We start from the raw sequence: 21,478 nt of genomic DNA on the forward strand, positions 1-21,478 counted from the left end.
TTGTGAGTTTCTGATCCCTTCGCCCTAAAACCCTAATACAATATTAGTAACTCTTAAGAACTTAAATAGAAACTAATTATAAAGACAAGCATATGCAAAACAAATACAAGTGGAAAATCACAACCTTACAGGAATCATGTCAGATAAAACGGTAGCAAAGAATGTTTGCTATATTGTGGAGGTGGAGTTAATGCCAGAGCTCCTTTTATGCTGAATGCTTCTGAATTCATAGAAGTATAAATAATCTTGCAGATCTGTAGAATTTATTTTAACCTTTGTATCTGCAGCTTTGTAGTAGAGTTCCCTTGAGGATTTCACTGTAATTAATGCTACTCACTTGCCTTGACCTATTTTCACCTCAACGTTTCTATTTTCTAAGCTTACAGGAGAAACAGAAACCTAAAAGCCTTCCCTAGATCTCAGCTAAAACCCTACATAGTTTCCAACAGTGAGACTTAAGAATGCTCTCATTCCAAAAAAGCCCAATTCTGATGTGTATCATGTAATAATTTAACCACTTCTCTTGCAATAAAGAATGCTTTAATCTATGTTAAGGTATGTTACAAATTGTCTCAGGAGGGTTTTGTTGTGATTATTCCTTTCTTCCCCTCTGATCACTACAAATCAGCCTACATCCTGCAGGGCCCTTCAGAACTTCACAGAACACTTGGTTGATTCTGATTCTTGGATTTAAACCAGAAGTCTTAGAAAACTTCATTGCTGTAAATGAAGGTGGAGATAGGAGAAGACATTATAAACTAACTGAACAGTGACTGACAAATGAGTAAGGACTCAAGCACCTTTATCGATGTTTTGTGCTAAGAGGGAAAACATAACCAAGTTCTTTACTAGCTGAAATGCTAAGATATCCAGCAAGATGCAGATTGATTTAAAGATTTAAATTCCAAGTATTAATATTGATGTGCTTCAAGAAGTGTTATTCAAACTATAACACCATCTTTGATGATTTGATCAATACTAGTTTAAACAAAGATGAAACTAGCTGCACAAAACATCAAGTTGGTACACAAAAAGGTCAATTCAGAGGCTTCTAAACAATTTTTCCTGGAACAAAAGCATTTCACTCTGCCACTTGGAAAGAGATCAATGTGAAGATGTATTCTATCTCTTTTGTTGAAGCCTCCTCCAGAAGAAAGTATACCTACTATGGGATTTAATCCCAGATGAAATACAACACTCACATACACAGGGAAAGATTAGTCACTTGGGGAAAAAAAAAACGTGTTGATCTTATGTCTCCTGTGAAAAGACACCTAGCCAACATAATAGAGATACAAGTGGCCTGGAGATCAGACACTAACATTGAATACTGAGTAACAGAGTACCAGAGACAATGGAAATGATGGAATGATAATACTCAGGACATTTATGTCCAAACTGATTATGAAGATAGAATAAATGAAAAGGGTATAGAAATTGGGAATTTGGATGGTGGACATGAGGCTTTGTAATCAAAGTTTAATACCCTAAACCATGGTAAAAGGATAAAACTGATTCCCAAATGTTCCTCTCATACCTTCACATACTTACAATGGAACATGTTAAATTAAACTCATACATACACACACTACACAGACTAAATATAAATAGAAAATAATAGTTGGTTTCAAATTAAATGCCACTAATATTTTTTTAATTTATTTATTTTACATCCTGGCCACAGTTTCTGCTTCCTTTTATCTTCCCAGTTCTTCCCTCACACTGACCCCCTAATCTACCCCTTCTCCATTTCTATTCAGAAAAATGTCAGGCCTCCCATGGAAATCAACAAAATTTGACTATCAATTTGCAGTAAGACTAAATACCTCCCATTGTATTAAGGCTGGGGAAGACAACCTAATGATGAATAGGGTCCCAAAAGCCAGCTAAAGAGTCAAAGACAGCCCCTGCTCCCAATGCTAGAAGTTCCACAAGCTCATGCTATACGATTGTCACATATATGCAGAGGGACTAGGTCAGTCCCATACAGACTCCCTGGTTGTTGTTTCAGGCTCTGTAAGCTCTATGAGCCCAGGTTAGTTAACTCTATGGGTTTTCTTGTAATGTCCTTGACCTCTCTAACTCCTACAATCCTTCCTTCTTCCCAACAAGATCCCATGAACTTGGTCTAATGTTTGATTGGATTTCTGCATCTGTTTCCATCACTTGCTGGATAAATATTCTTCTGATGACAATTAGACTAGGTAAAAATTTATGTATAGAGCAGAAGTGTCTTAGGCACATTACGTAACTTTTTTAACTAGTCATATTTTGTAATATCTTATGTCTCTGGGCCACCCAGCTTCTGGTTATAGCACTACAGGCTGTGTCAGGGGTGGGCTCACCATTGCATGTGTCTAAGGCTAAGACAGCCATTGGTTGGACATTCCCACAATCCATGTGCCACCCTTACCACAATGGCAGGACAGTTTGTAGGTCAGATGTTATGCGGCTGGTGTCCCAATCCCTTCACTGGAAGTCTTGCCTGGTCACAGGAGACAGTCAGTTCATGCTATATATCCCTTATTGCTTAGCTTTGGTCATCCTTGGAGATTCTTGGTTGTTTCCCTAATACCAGCTTTCTATTTCACCCCCCAAAAATCACCCCCGTGATTTTTATTTGTCTCTTTCAGTACTCTCCTCCTCCATCCCTCCCTGACAGGATCCCTTATGTTCCCATCCTCACCTGCCCCCAGACTACCATGAAATCTCTTCTTTTTCCTCTTACCAGGGAGATTCAAGAATCCCCTGGACCCCTTCTTGTTATGTAGCCTCTCTGGATATCCACATATAGGTGACTACACTATGTATCACATTTGTCTTTATGGATCTGAGTTACCTCATTCAGGATGATTATTTTTTCTAGTTCCTTCGATTTGCCTACAAATTTCATGATGTCATTGTTTTTAACAGCTGAGTAATACTCCATTGTGTAAAGGTACCACATTTTCTTTATTCATGTTTCAGTTGAGGACATATCAGTTGTTTCCAGACTGGCTATTAAAAATAAAGCTTCTATGAATATAGCTGAGCAATTATCCTTGTAGTATGATTAAGCATCCTTTAGGTATAGACTCAAGAATGGTATAGCTGGCCTAGATATATACAAACCTAGTTTGTTTGAGGCCCTAACTTCAATTCTCATCCCTACAGATATTGCACATACACATACACACACTGTGTATTTGTGTGAAAGTGTGTGTGTAATATATGCATGTGGAACAAATTTGTGTAAGCACATATGTGGTGTGTGTGTGTGTGTGTGTGTGTGTGTGTGTGTGTGTGTGTGTGTGTGTAGAATAATAGAGAATGGAGAGAGAGGGAAAAGAAAGAGAAAGACAGACAAACAAACATACACATAGAGACAGCCCCTCCACTCCATGTACACAGAAAGACAAAGAACAAATCTTGGCTCATTTGCTTTATGAGACAATTTAATAATGCTTTAACCCAAATCAGGTGTGCTATTTTCTATGATTTCTCACATTTTTGTTTAATCTACTATATTCCTGAGTGTATATGTACCTAAATCTACCTATATCTAGAAATAGATCTCAAACATATCACATCCATATTAAAACATATCATAGAGATATAGTTCATTTATGTATGCAGATATAGTATATCTATTCGTACCCAGATCCAAACCCTGGCTCAAATGTTGTCAAATTTACCACTGACTTATGATTCTCAAGTATCTATCAGTCCAGGTGTTTCTATCCATTACATCCAAGGAAGCCTGGGAGCTCCTGAAGCTTTCCCTTTAAGTTCTTTGTTTTGTTGCTGCATAAGAAATCACTTCAAGTTAATTCAGGAGAAAACATTGCAGATGTGCTATTGTTTTTACATCAGGTGTCTGGCTCATCTGGGGCTTCTGCCCACATTTACACCAAACCACAATGTGTTCTTGGGTGCAATAGGGACTCTCTCAAATTTATTTAGGATTTTAGCACAATTCAGCTCCTTTGCCACCATAGGTATAAGAACCCTTGTTTCTTGCTGGATGAGAGCTCCTACTTAAATGAGAGAAGACAATTTTACATCTTGGTTGACCCATTCACAACATTCCCATTTATATTTTCACAGCAAATAGCAAAATCTCCAACCAAGCAAGTAACAACCACAGACATCTAACTAAAGGCACTACCATCCCATCATATTCCAGAACAGATCACACACAGGCTATTCACTTTGGAGCATAGCCAGTCCTTTCCCATTCCCACACACAGTCATTTTTTTTTTTCTGTCAGTGACTTTCATGGCATTTTCTTCTCCCCCCTTTTCAGCATCCAAGATCAGCTTTGTAAGTAAACTCACAAAGGGATTTAGAGCATAATTGCCCTCCTTGTTTTGTTTTCCCATTAAATACTTATTTTTTAGCTAGTTTAACTCTGGAAACATTTTCACATAATTATCCTTCTCTTTGTATGTCTTGTGACTGTTCTCACTTCTATGGTGAAGAAAGTGAGTCATAGAGTATGTTAATGAACTCCCTATGCCCAGAGGACTGATGTTTGATTATAGACCCATGACATTTACATCCTACATTGTTTTTACATCCTCACTGCTTCTACAGTTTTCTCAAATTATTGAAGTCAGCATCAACCTCTATATCCAGGATTTGTTTTGTTTTGAGATGGCATTCTGCTATGTAGCTTAGTCTGGCCTTGAGTACCTGAGTCTTCATCCTCCAGACTGCTGGATTTACAGATAAGTGTCAGAGCACCTGACTAGCTTTAGGATGGATCTGGAAGGTAGCTGATTATCTTAATTTTCAAACCTGCCTTGCTGATAATTATGTTTATCTACCTGTAGTCTTATTGTCTCTCTGGATACCAATTTTATCTATGGATTAATTACCTCAGAATTTTAGTGTTTGTAGAATTTCAGTGTTTGTAATTGTGTCTTAGTTATTTTACTACAGAATATTTGAAACATCGCTTCAGATGATGTTCTTGGAGGGTAACATTTTAAGGAATTTCTGTACTAATTCTACCTTTGCTCTTTTTTTGCCTACTTAAATCATAATTCTATTAAAAGTGAGATAATAGCATCATGTTAGAGATGGACAGTGTTTGTGTCTTGCCCTATAGTATTCAGTACTTCTTATCTTCTAGCACAGATGTGCATTAGCTCTGAAAAGGGCCTTCTTATCTATTCCGATGCTGTTCTAGAATCTTGTCCTTGTGATAGTTCAGTCATACACACACACACACACACACACACACACACACACACACACACACACACACGAGAGAGAGAGAGAGAGAGAGAGAGAGAGAGAGAGAGAGAGAGAGAGAGAGAGCAAATAAACAGAAACAAATGTACTCCAGTTTATCCTAAGGGCAAATTCTAGGATCTACATGAGACTTGAAGATCTGATTTTGATGTTACAGTTCCTTCTCTGTTATAGTTGGGAAATGCAAAGATGCAAAGATAGAAACCCCTATAAGGCATATGGTCATCATGACATTGCAAAGAAAACTAAACTTATGGTGAATTAAAATGCAACAATCACTTGAAGATACATGGGTATTATTAAATAAATATAAATCTGTAGAACATTTTAAAGTCAAGATTTGAGGACATTTGAAAGACCTCAACATAAATTCAGCCACACCGAACCTCCTAGAAGAGAAGGTAGGTGGCACCCTTGAACAAATTGGTACAGGAGACCGCTTTCTGAACAAAACATCAGTAGCTCAAACATTAAGATCAATGATTAATAAATGGGACCTTCTAAAACTGAGAAACTTCTGTAAAGCAAAGGACACAGTCAGCAAGACAAAATGTCAGCCCACAGAATGGGAAAGATATTCACCAACCACACATCTGACAGATCACCAAAATATACAATGAACTCAAGAAGCTGGCCACCAAAACACCAACCAATGCAATTAACAGATGGAGTGCAGAACTAGAGAATTTTCAACAGAGGAATCCAAAATGGCTGAATGACACTTGAGAAAGTGCTCAACAACTTACTCCTGTCAGAATGGCTAAAATCAATAACATCATTGACACTCTATGCTGGAGAGGATGTGGAGAAAGAGGAACTCTCCTCCATTGCTGGTGGGAGTGCCAACTTTTACAACCACTTTGTAAATCAGTGTGGTGGGTTCTCAGGAAAATGGGAATCAGTCTACCACAAGATCCAGCAATCCCTCTCTTGGGCATACACCCAAAGAATGCACACTCATAAAATAAGGACTTATGTTCAACTATGTTCATAGCAGCATTATTTGTAATAGCCATAACCTGGAAAGAACCTAGATGCCCCTCAACTGAAGAATGGATAGAGAAAATGTGGTATATTTACAGAATGGACTACTACTCAGTGGGAAAAAAAAAACAATGGAATCTTAAACTTCATAGGCAAATGGATGGAACTATAAGAAACCATCCTCAGTGAAGTAACCCAATCACAAAAAGATAAACATGCCATGTACTCACTCATTTTTGATTTTTAGACATAGAGCAAAGGATCACTAGCCCACATTCCACACTGCCCGAGGAGCTAGGAAGCAAGGAGGAACCCAAGAGATTACATAGTCCCTCAAAAAAGGGGATGGTGACAAGAACCGCTGACCAAATTGGAGCGCGGGGGGGGGGGGGGGAGAATCTTCATCCAGTTGCTCTTTGAAGCAGAAACAGACACCCATAGCTAAACACTGAACCATAGTACTGGAATTCAGTTGTGGAGAGGGAGGAGGGTTGAGTAAAGGAGCCAAGATGGGGATGGATAGAACTGCAGAAACAGTGGACCTAACCTACTGATAGAATGGAGATCCTAGTCATAAAGCTGGGGAAATAACATTGGACCAAGCCAAACCCTCTCAATGTGGGTCTCAGCTAGGAGCCCAACACAGTCTATGGCTCCTCTAACAGCGGAGCCAGTCTTTATCCCTAGAGCACAAATGGACTTTTCAAGCCCACTCCCTATGGAGGGATACAATTGCAGCCCAGATACAGCAAGGAGGGTCTAGACCTTCCCCCAAACAATATGACAGACTTTGAAGGTCCTTGGTAGAGGGCTTCACTATCCCTGGAGAGGAGTCAGGGGGTGGGTTGGGGTGGGTTGAGTGGGGAACATGGGAGGAGGGGAGCGCGAGGGAATCAGGGGGATGGATTTGTAAATATGAGTAATTGAAAATAATAAAAAAGGAAATAAAATTGTCTCAACAGTTGTATAGCTTGGCCTATTTCTGGGAATCCTAACAATGGGAGCAGGCACTTCCCCAAATGCTATTTGGGAACCTATTTCTCATACTGGATAGCCTTGTCCAGCATAAGTATAAGGGGAGGTGTTTAGTCTTAACTACAACTTGATATGCCCGGCTTTGTTGATACTCACAGGAGGCCTGCCCCTTTCTGAACAGAAACAGACTGGGGGTGGATTAAGGTAAGGGGGCAGGAAATGGAATTGAAAGAGAAGAGGGAGGGGGAAACTGCTGTTGGGATAAAAAATTAACTTTTTAAAAAAGAAAGAAATTTGTCTCAAGAAGTCCTTGTATTTCTTAAGGCATCCTTTTCTGTCCTCTACTTCAATACTCCTGGGTTTCACTCTCAATTTAATTCCTGAATGGTCTCCTTTAATTAAATGTGTATTTCATGTATATGAGACTATAGTATTAGTCAACAAGAAAATGAATAATTTCTTCTCAGATATTTCATTCCTTGATCCTAAACAGAATTTTATTTTACAGTAAGGAAAATTCTTCAGTCAGGTCTTCATGCTTTTATAATTGCCACTAGCGCACAGACATCCACTAACTTAATACTTGGATATTATTGACAGCCATGAAATTATGTAAGTTTATCTAGACCATCATCATCTTTATCATTGAAGAAGACAAACTACATATAAATTTTATAATTCATAAGGGTATTACACATTTTTTTAATGTAGGATTTTTGGGGTGCTCATTTTTTTAGTAAAAATGGGTTAATTTAATTGAGAGAGCTAGTCAGTAACATACCTGAGCCACCGGCCAAATAATTATAATTTATATTAAGTCTTAGAATGGTTATTTGATAAGCAGCTGTGGGGACATGCAGGTGGGACAAGAAACCTCCAACTACATTGTTTGAAATCTGAATTTTAGGGATCAAGGGGAAGATTTTGGGCTTTCATCAGCCATAGAATTGGCAAAAAATTACAAACTATAATTGTAATTATATCTGACAGATTGTACTTAGCTTCCTTAGCATGAACATCATTCTAGGATAGGTTACCAACCGATTTCTTGCCCCTTAGACATTCTGACTCTAATGTAGCTACATTCAAATGTTCTTTGACTTCTAGGGATCAATTAGCTCCATATTTGAGATGCAGGGTCAAATGTAGAGTCAATGTGCTTCTTCCACAAAGCCTTGAAAGCCAAAACTGTTTAAGTGTCCCAAGTAAAGAGATGAAGAGCTATCTCTGAGTATTGCACACTGGTTTAAGATAAGAAGCAATGCTCAAACCCAGATTCAATAGCTTTCTAATTTACTTTGATACTAATTTTCCCTAAGGTTATATAATATATATATATATATATATATATATATATATCTTTTTTATTTCAATTACAAACAAGATTGAATTACATGACAATCTTGGGGTGCTCTTAGGTCAGGAAATTTCAGTACATAATATTCAACTCTTCATTTTCAACACTACAGTGCATATGTTTATTTATAACTATCGAATTATCAAATAATTCATAATTTTCAAACAATACCAAGTACATAAACTTTCCCCCAGAGCAGTTACTCACAGTTCTACTTACACACAAACACACACACTCTCTCTCTCCCTCCCTCTCTCTCTCTCATACACACAGAAACATACATGTGTATGTATACATATTTATGTGTGTGTGTATATTATATATATATATATATATATCAAATGTATCCATACTTATCTTTAGTATGTTTGTTCTTATTTGTTCTTTAATGTAGTTCCTCATTTATCAAATAGTTCCTTAGCATAGGAAAACTTCTCCCAGACAAATTAAATATTTCAAGAAAATTAATGGCAAAAGAACAATATTCAAAGGAAGGATTCATCCAAGGATGTATTGTAACAAAAATTGTATTCTAAATATTTTTCTTTGGGAGGTTTGGAATGGTTAATTCAAATTATTGGTAAATTAGTAGTACTTATGCTATTAAATAACTACCTCTTATATTGTAGTCTTTAATTAATTTATTTGTTTAAATGAATGAGTTTTACTCATTGCTTCAAAATAAGAAGTATATTGTAAAATCCTGATATCTTGGTTTTCTTATTCTAAACTGTTGGATAAAGTGTCACATCCTTGCATGGCTCCAGGCAGACCTGACTAGAGTGGTGAGGAAATAAAGAAATGAAAGATATACACCCATACAGAGCTGGGTTTGGATGGACGGGGCTCAGCACTCCAGAAACTAAATATGTTAATTACATGAAGGGAAAAGGAAGCTGCAGTTATTACATACAATTAAACACAGGGGTAGATTATAACATACAGGTAAATAAGGAGATGGGTTATAATATACACCTGGATCAAGGAAACAGGTTTAGCTAACCTCAGTAGACACAGTCACAGGGGAGCAGTCTTTAGTTTATAAATATGTGAGGGAAAAAGCTACGGTGAATATCTCCATAGGCCATCGACACACATACTCAGACCCATGAGAAAGGTTCTTCCCTCTGAGTCTCACCCCAGGGTTAAGTCTTCGCTATTTTCCCAAGGGTCTGAACCTAGTGTCTTAAACTTTCCCTATTAACCATAGACAGTCACTCGGGACTCTGCACACTCAGTGCTACCTCTAATCCTCACTTATAAAGCTTTTTATAGTTTCCATCACATACATCAAAGGTATATTGAATTTTATATATTACTGTACAAGTCAGTATTCTCTACAGCAATGGTTCTCAACCTTCCTAATGCTGCAACCCTTTAATGTTATGTTGAACACCCCAACATGAAATTATTTCTTTGCTACTTCATAACTGTAATTTTGCTACTGTAATGAATGATAATATAAATATCTTATATGTGAACCCCTATGGAGGGGAACCCACAGGCTGAGAATTGCTGCTCTACAAGGAACAGAATAGATATAATAAATATATGCCTATTAGCAGGGATTATTTTTAAGACTGGCTCATAGCATGTGGTCTGGTTAGGCCAACAATGGCTGGTTGATAATGTAAAGGCTGACTCCAGTAGTCATTTAGTTGACAAGGCTGGATGCCTCAGCAGACCCAGTCTGGTGCTGGAGTCCTGGGAGTCTCAAGGAGAGCTGTTGGTTTTCACTCTACATTGGGATGCAGAAGATTTAGATTTAATACTGGCTGCCAAAACAGAGTAAGGGGAGTTGTCAAATGAGAAGGAGGGCAAGCAAAGAAAAAGTTTCCTTCTTCCATGTCCTTTCATCTGTGACACCACCAGAAGTTGTGGTCCAGATTTAGGAGGGGTTTTCCTGATTAAAATATTCAAATGACCTGATTAAGAAAATCTGTCATAGGAGCACCCTGTTCCTTGGTCATAGTTAATTCCAGATGTGGTCAAGCCAACATCCAAGACTAAACATCATAATTATTAGTACACTAGGTTTGAGGTAAAGATGCAGAGTAGAACAACAGTTAAAATGCTAGCATATTTGTTTTTTATAGATAGATAGACAAATACACAGATTAGATTGATAGGTAGATAGATAAATGGTAAATGGTTGTTAGATATGACAAGTGTTTTAAGGTACAGGTATTGTTTAAATATTTTAATATACTGTTATGCATTTGGCAAAGTCTTAAAATTCTGTTCCTTATTTTATATCACAGAAACAAAAATTTGAATCCACAATGCTATAGAATGTAATTTTATAGGATGATACAATGTTGGACTTTTCTGGTTCCAAGGAGATATTTACATGTACAAGTACCTTTCCATAACATTGTTGTTAAGCCAATGTGGTAAATCATAGAAGGAACTTTCTAGTTAACACACTTCAAGATGAAATAAATGATGTGAATTGAGATAGCAATGTTGCTTGAAAGAGAAAAGCAAGACTGGATTAGATCAGAAGTTTATTATTAGTAAATCAGTAGCATAGTAATCAAGTCACCCAGAGAAAATGAATGAAAATGTAGGTGAATAATGGAGTCATCAAAGGCACATCTGGGAATACTCCTGGAGTGTTTTCCAAATAGTCGATGCCTTGCTTGAGGAATATTTCTTCTGTAGATTCCAAGAGTCCCATGGTACTTAGCTATACAAAGTTTAAAATGCCCTCTGGTTAAGACAGTTTTCTAAATTTGTAGTGTTTCTTTGGGTGAGTGGGCAGTTATATAAATAAATGATAGGTAGATAGATAGATAGATAGATAGATAGATAGATAGATAGATATGTATATACATATATACATAGATAAATAAATTTTAGATACATATATGAATAGATATATAGAGATACATAGATAAATAGATACATACATAGATACATAGATGATAGATAGATGATACATAGTAGTTTTTTCTGATTAAATATAATGCAATTGTATTCTTGTTAAAGTTGAATCTAAGCCATTCTATAAATCCACAGGAATGTGGATTTATGAGTTTAAAGAATTTAAATCTTTTAACTTTTTTTAATTTATTTTACAACTCTTATTTACATATCCATCCCCCCATTCCCTTGTCATCTCATCCTCCCATGCTCCCCGCCGATCCCCCCAATCCACTCCCACTCACTCCTCAGAGAAAGTAATGCCCTCCATGTGGGATCATCAAAGTCATCACACCATTTGGGGGAGGGCCCAGGCCCTCCTTCCTGTACCTGGGCTGCAATAGTATCCTTCCATAGGGAATGGGTTCTCAAAGTCCATTTGTGATCTAGAGATAAACCACTGGCTCCACTGTTAGATGTCCCATAGACTGCCTTGGCCTCCTAGCAGGCATCCACATTCAGAGGGCTTGGTTCGGCCCAATGCTGGTTCTCCAGCTTTACTACTAGGGTCTCAGTACTCTCACTAGGTCAGGTCAACTGTTTCTGCAGGTTTCTCCAAAACCATCTTAGCTCCTTTGCACATTCCTCTCCCCTCTCTGCAACTGAATTCTGGAAGTAATATAGGCAGTGGTGGAGAGGCTGCCCTTGATGCCCCCCCCAACAATGAAATTGATAACTATCTTGGTTACCATTCCCAGAGGCTTCACCCAGTAGCTGATAGAAGAAGAAACAGGCAACCACAGCTAAACACTGAGCCATACTCCAAAAATGTAAAAATTTACCAGATTTAAGGGCATTGCCCAAACACATATTCTACATGTTATACTTTCTAATTAGTTAGTTTGGCTTTTAATTCAGTTCTTTTCACTTAGAACTTAGCTAAACATTTAGAGGGCAAATAGTAGACAAATTTGAGAGTGAAAACAATAGATGAGTAGAAAAGAAGAAATGGTTCAGACACTATGATCTAGATTTCCAGCCTGGCTACCTCATTGCATGTGGTTACAGTCAATAGCAAGCAATTATAAAGAAAGCATTAAAGTGCCTTTTCTATCATCATTGTTGTCGACTCTGATTTGTTTAATTAACCTTTTTATTATAAGAACAAATTGTTTTGCTTACCTGCATCCCACTATGCAAATAATCTCTTTAACCTCATTTGTCAGACAGGCTACTGTACTGTATAAGGAGAGCTAAGGGTAATTCTTAGTACTGTTGTTGAAGTTTAGGGAACAGCATAATGTTAGTAGTTGTTGCTGTACTAAGAATTGACTCTGTAATTAGATGAGCAGATCTGAAAGTTAGCTCAATATTTGTATCACCTGGAGAAATATATATATATATATATATATATATATATATATATATATATATTACACCCCTGGAGATTCTTATTTAATTGGTTTAAGGTTCAGTTTGGGTAGCAAATATTTATAACACCCAGTAATTGTAAGAAATAATTAAAATTGGAGACCTCTGCTGAATCTAATACCTTACCACACCAAAAAAAAAACAAAAAACAAAAAACACATAATTAACAATAGACAATGACAGTATTTGTTCAGTGAATGCTCCCAACAGTTCTGTCATTTTAACTATTTCTTTAGGTACTACAAAATGCTTCTTGTTTTATTTGGAATTAACCTACTGTCATTAAGTTCAACTAAGACCTTGTTGTTTTTGATTCATGTATTCTTTTCTAGTAAGTAAAATAAAATAGACCTAGGAAGCCTTCCACCTTTTGTTTTGCTTTTCTGAGACATACTTTTATGTCATTAAGGCCTACACTGGACTTCTGATCCCCCTGCCAATATATACCAAGTAATAGGATTGTGGTTGTACACTTCTATTCCCAGTTTCTGTATCCTTTTAGGACTTGAAGTGTAAGGCCAAATCTGATAAAGGACTTTAGGATGATCTTTTGATTCTTCAGAGTAATCCATTACTTGTAAATTTAATGAGATTATTGCACAAAGTATAAGAAAATGATGCATTTATAGAAAAATATCTTGCTTATTTGAAAGAATTTGTCCTTCTAAAAGTAATGGAAAATTGGCATACATCCTTGAGAACTTTTAGAGAAAGAGGAAAACTAATTTTTTGTGCAATATAATTTATTTTGAATAGTTGTCATTTTTCAATTAAAATTTTCATTCAATAATTTGATGAAAGATTATAAAAAGTAATTCACAAAACCTGAAGAGTTTCTAACAGCTCATATTTTACCATCAATTTTTTGTTGTTCACCAGGCTTTTCTGTTCTAAAATTTTATGAAAATTTTTGTCATCTATGAATACCAAACTAAATACTAACAAAATTTCTCATTTGGTGTAAGTACTACAACTTGAGAATGTTCTTTTTCTTTTTCTTTTTTTTTATTTATGTAAACACAATTATATAACAAAGAGTGACATATGAGTTTTGGACTAGTAACATTTTGCACTTTTCAAAATTCAATTTCTGATTTTCTAAAAGTAATTATAATGACTAGTGAAAAGTCTGTCTCCACACATAAAAATAATACTTCAAATGTAAGAAAATAATTAAATCTTTTCCATCTCAAAGTCCTCAACTATTCAAAAGATAATCAAAGTTTCCTAGTGAGAATTGTTGAGTTAGCATTGAAATGTTCCTTGATACTTATCCCTGATACTTATTTTTACTCTGTGTTCATTTGTCACTAAATCAGGAGAAAAGGAACATGCCTGTGGTAATGAGGAGATAGTTTAAAATGTGATAGTTGCAGATGACTGAATACTGTAAAAATACCTGTAATTTGTAAAATATTTGTATTGTAGAAAGCATGGGATTAAAATTCATAACCACTTTACTTTCACATTTAGTAAATTTGAAAGGTCACATTCATTCTCACCCTTTAAGAAGACCAGTGTTCCAACAATACATTCAACTCCAACTCAACATCCAATTTTTCAGAGTACAAATGCTGTCAAAGGTGGCAAGTTCCAGGGTCAAGCTCCTCCCATCAATCAACCTTACAGAATTTAGGAAAGGTCTTCTCACTCTGACCTTGGCCAGATGGTGACTTGTTTTAATGTGGATGTTTTAAGAGTGGAGTATTACTTTTAAAACAATGATTTATTGCTGATATAGGAAAGAAAAATAGTTGTCTGAGTCTAAATAATGTTTTTTTTTTACTTAAAAAAGGCAAAAGTTATCAACACCTGTGAATTAGACATTCAGCATTAAAGATGTTTGAGACAACATGGGCTTTCCCCTAACCATGGTAAAACAGAAAGAAACACACAATCATATGTTCTTTATCAGATGCTGTACTTGAAGTAAAATCAGATTTGCTAGTAACACAGAAGAAATAGGAAACAGTACTGAGAAGGAGAGGTTTGGTGACTGATGAGAGGCCCTCTTGAGATTTTTCATTACTTCTTAAACACAGCTGGCAGTTTTTGTGATCACAGCTCCTCTAAAATCTTAGGATTGAGTGGTTGTGAAAAGCTTAACTGATTGTGTTGCCCATGTAGCACAAGCCAGAAAAGAAAGCATTAGAAAGTATCACAAAATTAGTATCAAGCTTCTCAAACATATGTGTGAATGACTCATCTGAAGGCCTTATGGAAACATAGGTGCCAGTTTCCTACATCTGAGGACAAAGGCTGTATTCCTCAAAACTTTCAAGGATGCTGACTTTGCTGAGGCAGCCACTCTATCTACAGGACCAAGTCCTGGCTTCGCTGGCAAACAGTGACAATAATGGAATTACAGCCCAGAGTTTCTACTCTGCATTCACAGCTAATCTCCCAGATGTCTCCAACTTATTGCACTGATGTTTGAGCTGAGGGTAGAAATCTTGAAATGATAATAAAAATCAATATAGGAAAACTGAAATTGCAACCAGCAGTTAAGAGAGAAATAGGGGAATGAAGAGGAATAAGAGTGTTAAGCAGAATAGAAGGCTACCAGATAACATAGGGGCAGTAAGAACAAATATTGATTTTTGGAATTTCCAAACTTTCAGATTGCTAGGGGAAACTTGTGACAACTCAAAACATAACAAATATCAGACTTGGAAGTGTACTCCCACCATCACTGTGCTTGAAATACTAGAGAAAGGACTCTGAACTCAAGGGCTGGATAGTGACTTAGAGGTCAGTCTGGAATACAGAAGATCATCTTAAATGAATTAAGATAACAAAGAATATTTTTGGTTGTGAGAATAGCCTTTAATGGATGAGCCATCTCTCCATCCACAATGATCGAGTAGATTTCATTCCAGGGACACAGGGATGGTTCAACATATGAATATCAGTGTAATCTAACATATAAACAAACTGCAAAAGAAAAACCACATCGTCATCTCACTAGATGCTGAAAAAGCCATTGACAAAATCCAACTGCCCTTCATGCTAAAGGCCCTGAAAAGATCAGGGATAACAAGAACATACCTGAACCTAATAAAAGCAATATACAGTAAAGCAATAGCCAACATTAAACTAAATGTGAGAAACTCAATGAGATTCCTCTGAAATCGGAAACAAGACAAGAGTACCAACACTCTCCTCTGTCTTCAATATTGAATTTGAATTTCTAGCTACAGCAATAAGACAAAAAAAAGGAGATCAAAGGGATAAAAATTGGAAAGGAAGAAGTCAAACTTTCACTATTTGCAGATGATATGACAGTTTACATAAGTGCCCCCAAAACTCTACCAGCTGATAAACACATTTAGAAAAGTGGCAGGATACAAGATTAATTTAAAAATATCTGTAGCCCCACTATATACAGATGATAAATGGGCTGAGAATGAAATCAGAGAAATCACCCTTTACAATAGCCACAAACAACATAAGATATCTTGGGGTAACACTAACCAAACAAGTGAAAGACATGTATAGCAAGAGCTTTGAGTCTTTAAAGAAAGAAATTTAAAAAAAGATACCAGAAAATGGAAAGATCTTCCATGTTCTTGATAGGTAGGATCAACATAGTAAAAATGGAAATCTTGCCGAAAGCGATCTACAGATTCAATTCAATCCCCATCAAAATACTAGCATAATTCTTCACGGACCTTGAAAGAACAATAATCAACTTTCTAGAGAAAAGCAAAAGTCCTAGGAGAGCCAAAAACCCTATACAATAAAGGAACTTCCAGAGGCATCACCATCCTGGAGTTCAAGCTCTATTATAGAGCTATAGTCCTGAAAACAACTTGGTATTGGCACCAAAATAGACAGGTAGACCAACGAAATCAAATTGAAAACTCTGATATTAACCAACACACCTACAAACACCTGATTTTTGAAAAAGAATCTAAAAACTATACAATGGAAAAATGAAAACATCTTCAACAAATGGTGCTGGCATAACTGGATGGTGGTGTGTAGAAGACTGCAGATAGATCCATGTCTATCACCATGCACAAAACTTAAGTCCAAATGGATCAAAGACCTCAACATAAATCCATCCACACTGAACCACTTACAAGAGAAAGTGGGAAGTACCCTTAAACGAATCAGTTCAGGAGACTGCTTCCTGAACATAACACCAGGAGCACAAACAATGAGATCATCAATTAATAAATGGTACCACCTGAGGCTGAGAAGCTTCTGTACAGCAAAGAACACAGTTAACAAGACAAGAAAGGCAGCCCACAGAATGGGAAAAGATATTCACCAACCCTACATCTGACAAATGGCTGGTCTCCAAAATTTACAAAGAACTCAAGAAGCTAGTCTCCAACACCAAATAATTCAATTAAAAAGTAGGGTACAGAGCTGAATAGAGAATTCTCAATAGAGGAGACAAAAATGGCTGATAGACACCTAAGAAAGTGTTCAAAATCCTTAGCCATCAGGGAAATGCAAATCAAAACAACTCTGAGATACCATCTTACTCCTGTGAGACTGGCTAAAATCAAAAACACCAATGAGAGTTTATACTGGAAAGGATGTGGTGAAAGGGGAACACTCCCTCACAACTGGTGGGAGTGCAAACTTGTACAGCCACTTTGGAAATAAGTATGAAGGTTCCTCAGGAAAATGGGAATCAATCAACCACAAGATCCAACAATTCCACTCTTGGGCATATACTCAAAATATGCAAATTCATACAATATGGACATCTGTTCAACTATATTTATTCATAGCATCATTATTTGTAATAGCCAGATCCTGGAAGCAACCTAGATGCTCCTCAACTGAGGAATGGATAGAGAAAATGTGGTACATTTATACAATGGAGTACTACTCAGAGGGAAAAAAAATGAAACCTTGAAATTCGAAGGCAAATGGATAGCACTAGAAGAAAACATCCGGAGTGAGGTAACCCAGCCACAAAAAGACAAACATGGTATGTAGTCACTCATATATGGATTTTAGATATGGATCAGGGGATTACCAACCTTCATCCACACTGCCAGAGAGCCTGGGAAACAGGGAGTACCCTAAAAGAGACATGCATGGTACCCAGGAGAAGAGGAAGGGGACAGAATCTCCTGAGAGGATTGGGAACATGGTGAGAGGGGCAAGGGAGATGGGAGAAAGAGTTGGGGAAAAGAGGAGGGGAGAGGAGGAAATGGGGGAAGCAGAAAGGTTGAGTTGGGGGAAGAAAAGCAGAGAGCAAGAGATATCATAATAGAGGGAGTCATTATAGATTTGAGGAGAGATCTGGCATTAAGGAGAATTCCAGAGATCTATAAGGATGACACCAACTGGCAATCTGGGCAATAGTTGTGAGGCTTCCTTGAATGCCCTTCCCTGATAATGAGATTGATGACTACTTTTTATGCCACCCTCCTCTAGCCTTCATCCAGTTGCTGATATGAGCAGAGGCACACACCCACAGCTTAACACTGAACTGAACTCCTGAAATCCAGTTGCAAAGAAAGAGGAGTAAAGAGCAAAGGCATCAAGACCTAGCTGGTAAAGCCACAGAAACAGCTGACCCGAACAAAGGGGAACTCATGTACCCCAGACTAATAATGGTTTGGAGGCCAGCATGGGACTAATCCAGACCTCCCTGAATGTGGGTGTCAGTGGGGAGGCCTCGGCTATCTATGGGACCTCTGGTAGTAGACTAGTATTTATCCCTGGCTTATGAATGGACTTTGGGAGCCCATTCCATGTGCAGAGATGCTCTCTCATCTGGACACAACGGGGAGGGCCTAGGCCCTGCCCTGGATGATATGACAGACTTTGGTGATCCCTCATGGAGGGCCTCACCCTCCCTGGGTAGGAGGTTGGTGTGGGCTGGGGTAGGAGGGGAGGGAGAGGGAGCTGGGATTGACATGTGAAGCAGACTTGTTTCTAATTTAAGTAAAAATAAATTTAAAAATAAATAACAAAGAACAAAATAAAAATTAAGTCAAAGATTTATTCATTAGTATTAAAACTGATCCTGTGGAAAGGGTTCAGTGTTAGTGACCTTGACTCATCTCATGTTTCCCTATAAACAGTTTCCTTTGATAGTCTAGTGGAGGTTTCCTTGTATAACAAATCTACTTGCTTTCTTTATCAGTGTGGATGATTAAATTATAGCGTGCCTCAGTAAAGTTTGGGCTAAAATTTTGACAGTGACTTCTGAGCATCTTCTACTAAATACCCATATCTTTTTCATGAGTTAGCTGGGTTTTAATCTATTTTTTATTTAAATCTATGTTCTGTCATTTTCTGTCTTTCTTCTTTCTGAGACATGAAAAAAATCTATGTATCATCTCTCTTGATGACACATTGTGTTCATAACGTTATTCCAATTTCACCCAGTGCATTCTTCTGTTACAGGATGTATGTTTATTTCTTTTTATTCTTTCTCTTTCTGTATGTGTCTCTGTCTCTCCCTTTCTCTGCCTCTACCTCTCTCTTTGTTTCTTTCTCTTTTTCCTTTCCTCCTTTCTCCTGTCCTTCCTTCTTCCTTCTCTTAAACATTTCAGTTTTATGTGTGATGTTTTCTTTATTTTAGTAACTGTTCATGTTTCAGAGTGCTCTTCCATATCACAAAACTCCACAAAGTAATATCTTTGAATTTTGTTAGACAATTTATAAATCTTCATTTCTTTGGGTTTAGTCACTAAAACATAATTGTGTGTCTTTTATATTGTCATGTTTTATTGAAATTTCATACTCCTTGGTGTCTTAAGATGAGTTCACAGGTGAAGTCAGAGTATGCTCTCAGTCTTTACTGACTTCAACTCCTCATCTATTCTCAGACATTTGTTTTTTAATCCACAATATGCTATAAGGATTTTTTCTTTTTTTTTAGGCTCACAATATGTTATTCTCACCATAGATGTTTGTCAGCTGTTACACTATTGGGAAAGAATGGTGGAAAACTTCTATTATGCCATCCATCTGAGTTCATTCATATTCAAACCAGTAGTGGCTGATTATAACTTCCATTCCTAATATTTACACTTCATATGCTTTGTGAAACATCCTCTTTATCCTAAAGCTACTTTAAAATAGGACTAATAAGAAAAGTCTGCTATTTACTTTGCTGTCAGTGTCTTACATTGGTATGCTCATGAGTGCGTGCGTGTGTGTGTGTGTGTGTGTGTGTGTGTGTGTGTGTGTGTGTTAAATGGGGCAGGGTTTATCATGGTAATGGTATGATCATATTTACAATTATTGTGTTCTACCAATCATTTGATTAGTTTACATATCTGAAATTATATTCTTCTAGTTAGCCAAAATTGACTCACATTCTCAATATAAGAGACAATGAGTTTCCTAGATACTGCAGAAGACAACACAGAAGCATAAACTTTGTTGGTATTTATGTCTTCATTACAGAAATAGTTCTATGTGTGACTCTAGAAAGTGGATTCTCCTTAAATATTTCTGGTCTACACTTCTTGATTTAAACCCCTCATCTTTTTCTGCTTTTCTTTGCCAAGATATAATCATGGGAAGAATGAGTTTGTTTACTTTTTTGAAAGAAATGACCTTAAATATATCTGTGAATATTTCTACATGGTTTACTTAAGCTATCCATCAGTCTTAATAAAACCCTTGGATAAATCAGTATTAGAGGAGCTGGAACTTTTTACCTCACTTTCACAAACCTACAAAAGCAAAAACAGGTTTGTTTTCCAGAATTGTAAGTCAAAGGCTAGGCAGTTTCATTGTTCAGTTTGGCAGCTTGAACATCTGGCTTTAGTACATTTCAATATATCTGCTAAAATAAATTAGTCAAACATACCAGAATCACTATTTCATCTAGTTACCACAAATGTTATCTTGCTCCCATTAAAATAATGCATTGCTGTGTCTGCAGGAGCATATAGAGGGACAGATGTAGAGAGTGTTTATAACATCGCAGAAGCAGTAGACCTACTTGAGTGGAAGCTTTTCCAATTTTTACTTACATTACACACATGAAAGTAAGTATAGTCTCAATAATATTCAACAATAAGAACTTTGTTATTTTTATTTAGAAAGATCAGAGTATTATTTGCTTCCATGATATAAAGTAAACCACAAAAGCAATTTTAATGAAGGCATTGCAGAACTCTGCCCTAAGAGAAGTTTTAGTAGCCAGAGTCAATAGCATTTTATGATCATCTCTGCCATTTAGAACCATATTATCACTAAGTCAGTGATAGTGGTGATGAACAGTCCAGCTTTCTGCTTAGCGTCTTCATATTGCCCGAATCTAATTTCAGAAATGTCCTCACTTTATAGATTAGAAAAGTAAAAATCTACATTCACTCTCTTACTCATTCATTGTCCAAGTACTTATTTAGTATTTAATGTTTGCCAAAATCTGCTGCAGGGCCATAGAGGTGGGAACAACACATCCATCTGCTTTCATATGGAGTTTTTATTCCAAGGAGTGGATGAGAAAACTTTGGCCAACAGTAATATAGGAACATTTCATGTACAATTTTAGATAAACATCAATGTTTTTGGAAAACACAGAAACACTAATAATGCCATAGAAGGTTAGAGGAGATTAAAATGGAAAGTGCAGGAAGACCTCGTTAAAGGTGGGTTATTTATGTTCAGTGCTGAAGGACTAAAAGGAAACA

Source organism: Cricetulus griseus, chromosome 7 (assembly GCF_003668045.3).
Source record: "Cricetulus griseus strain 17A/GY chromosome 7, alternate assembly CriGri-PICRH-1.0, whole genome shotgun sequence".
Classification (NCBI taxonomy): domain Eukaryota; kingdom Metazoa; phylum Chordata; class Mammalia; order Rodentia; family Cricetidae; genus Cricetulus; species Cricetulus griseus.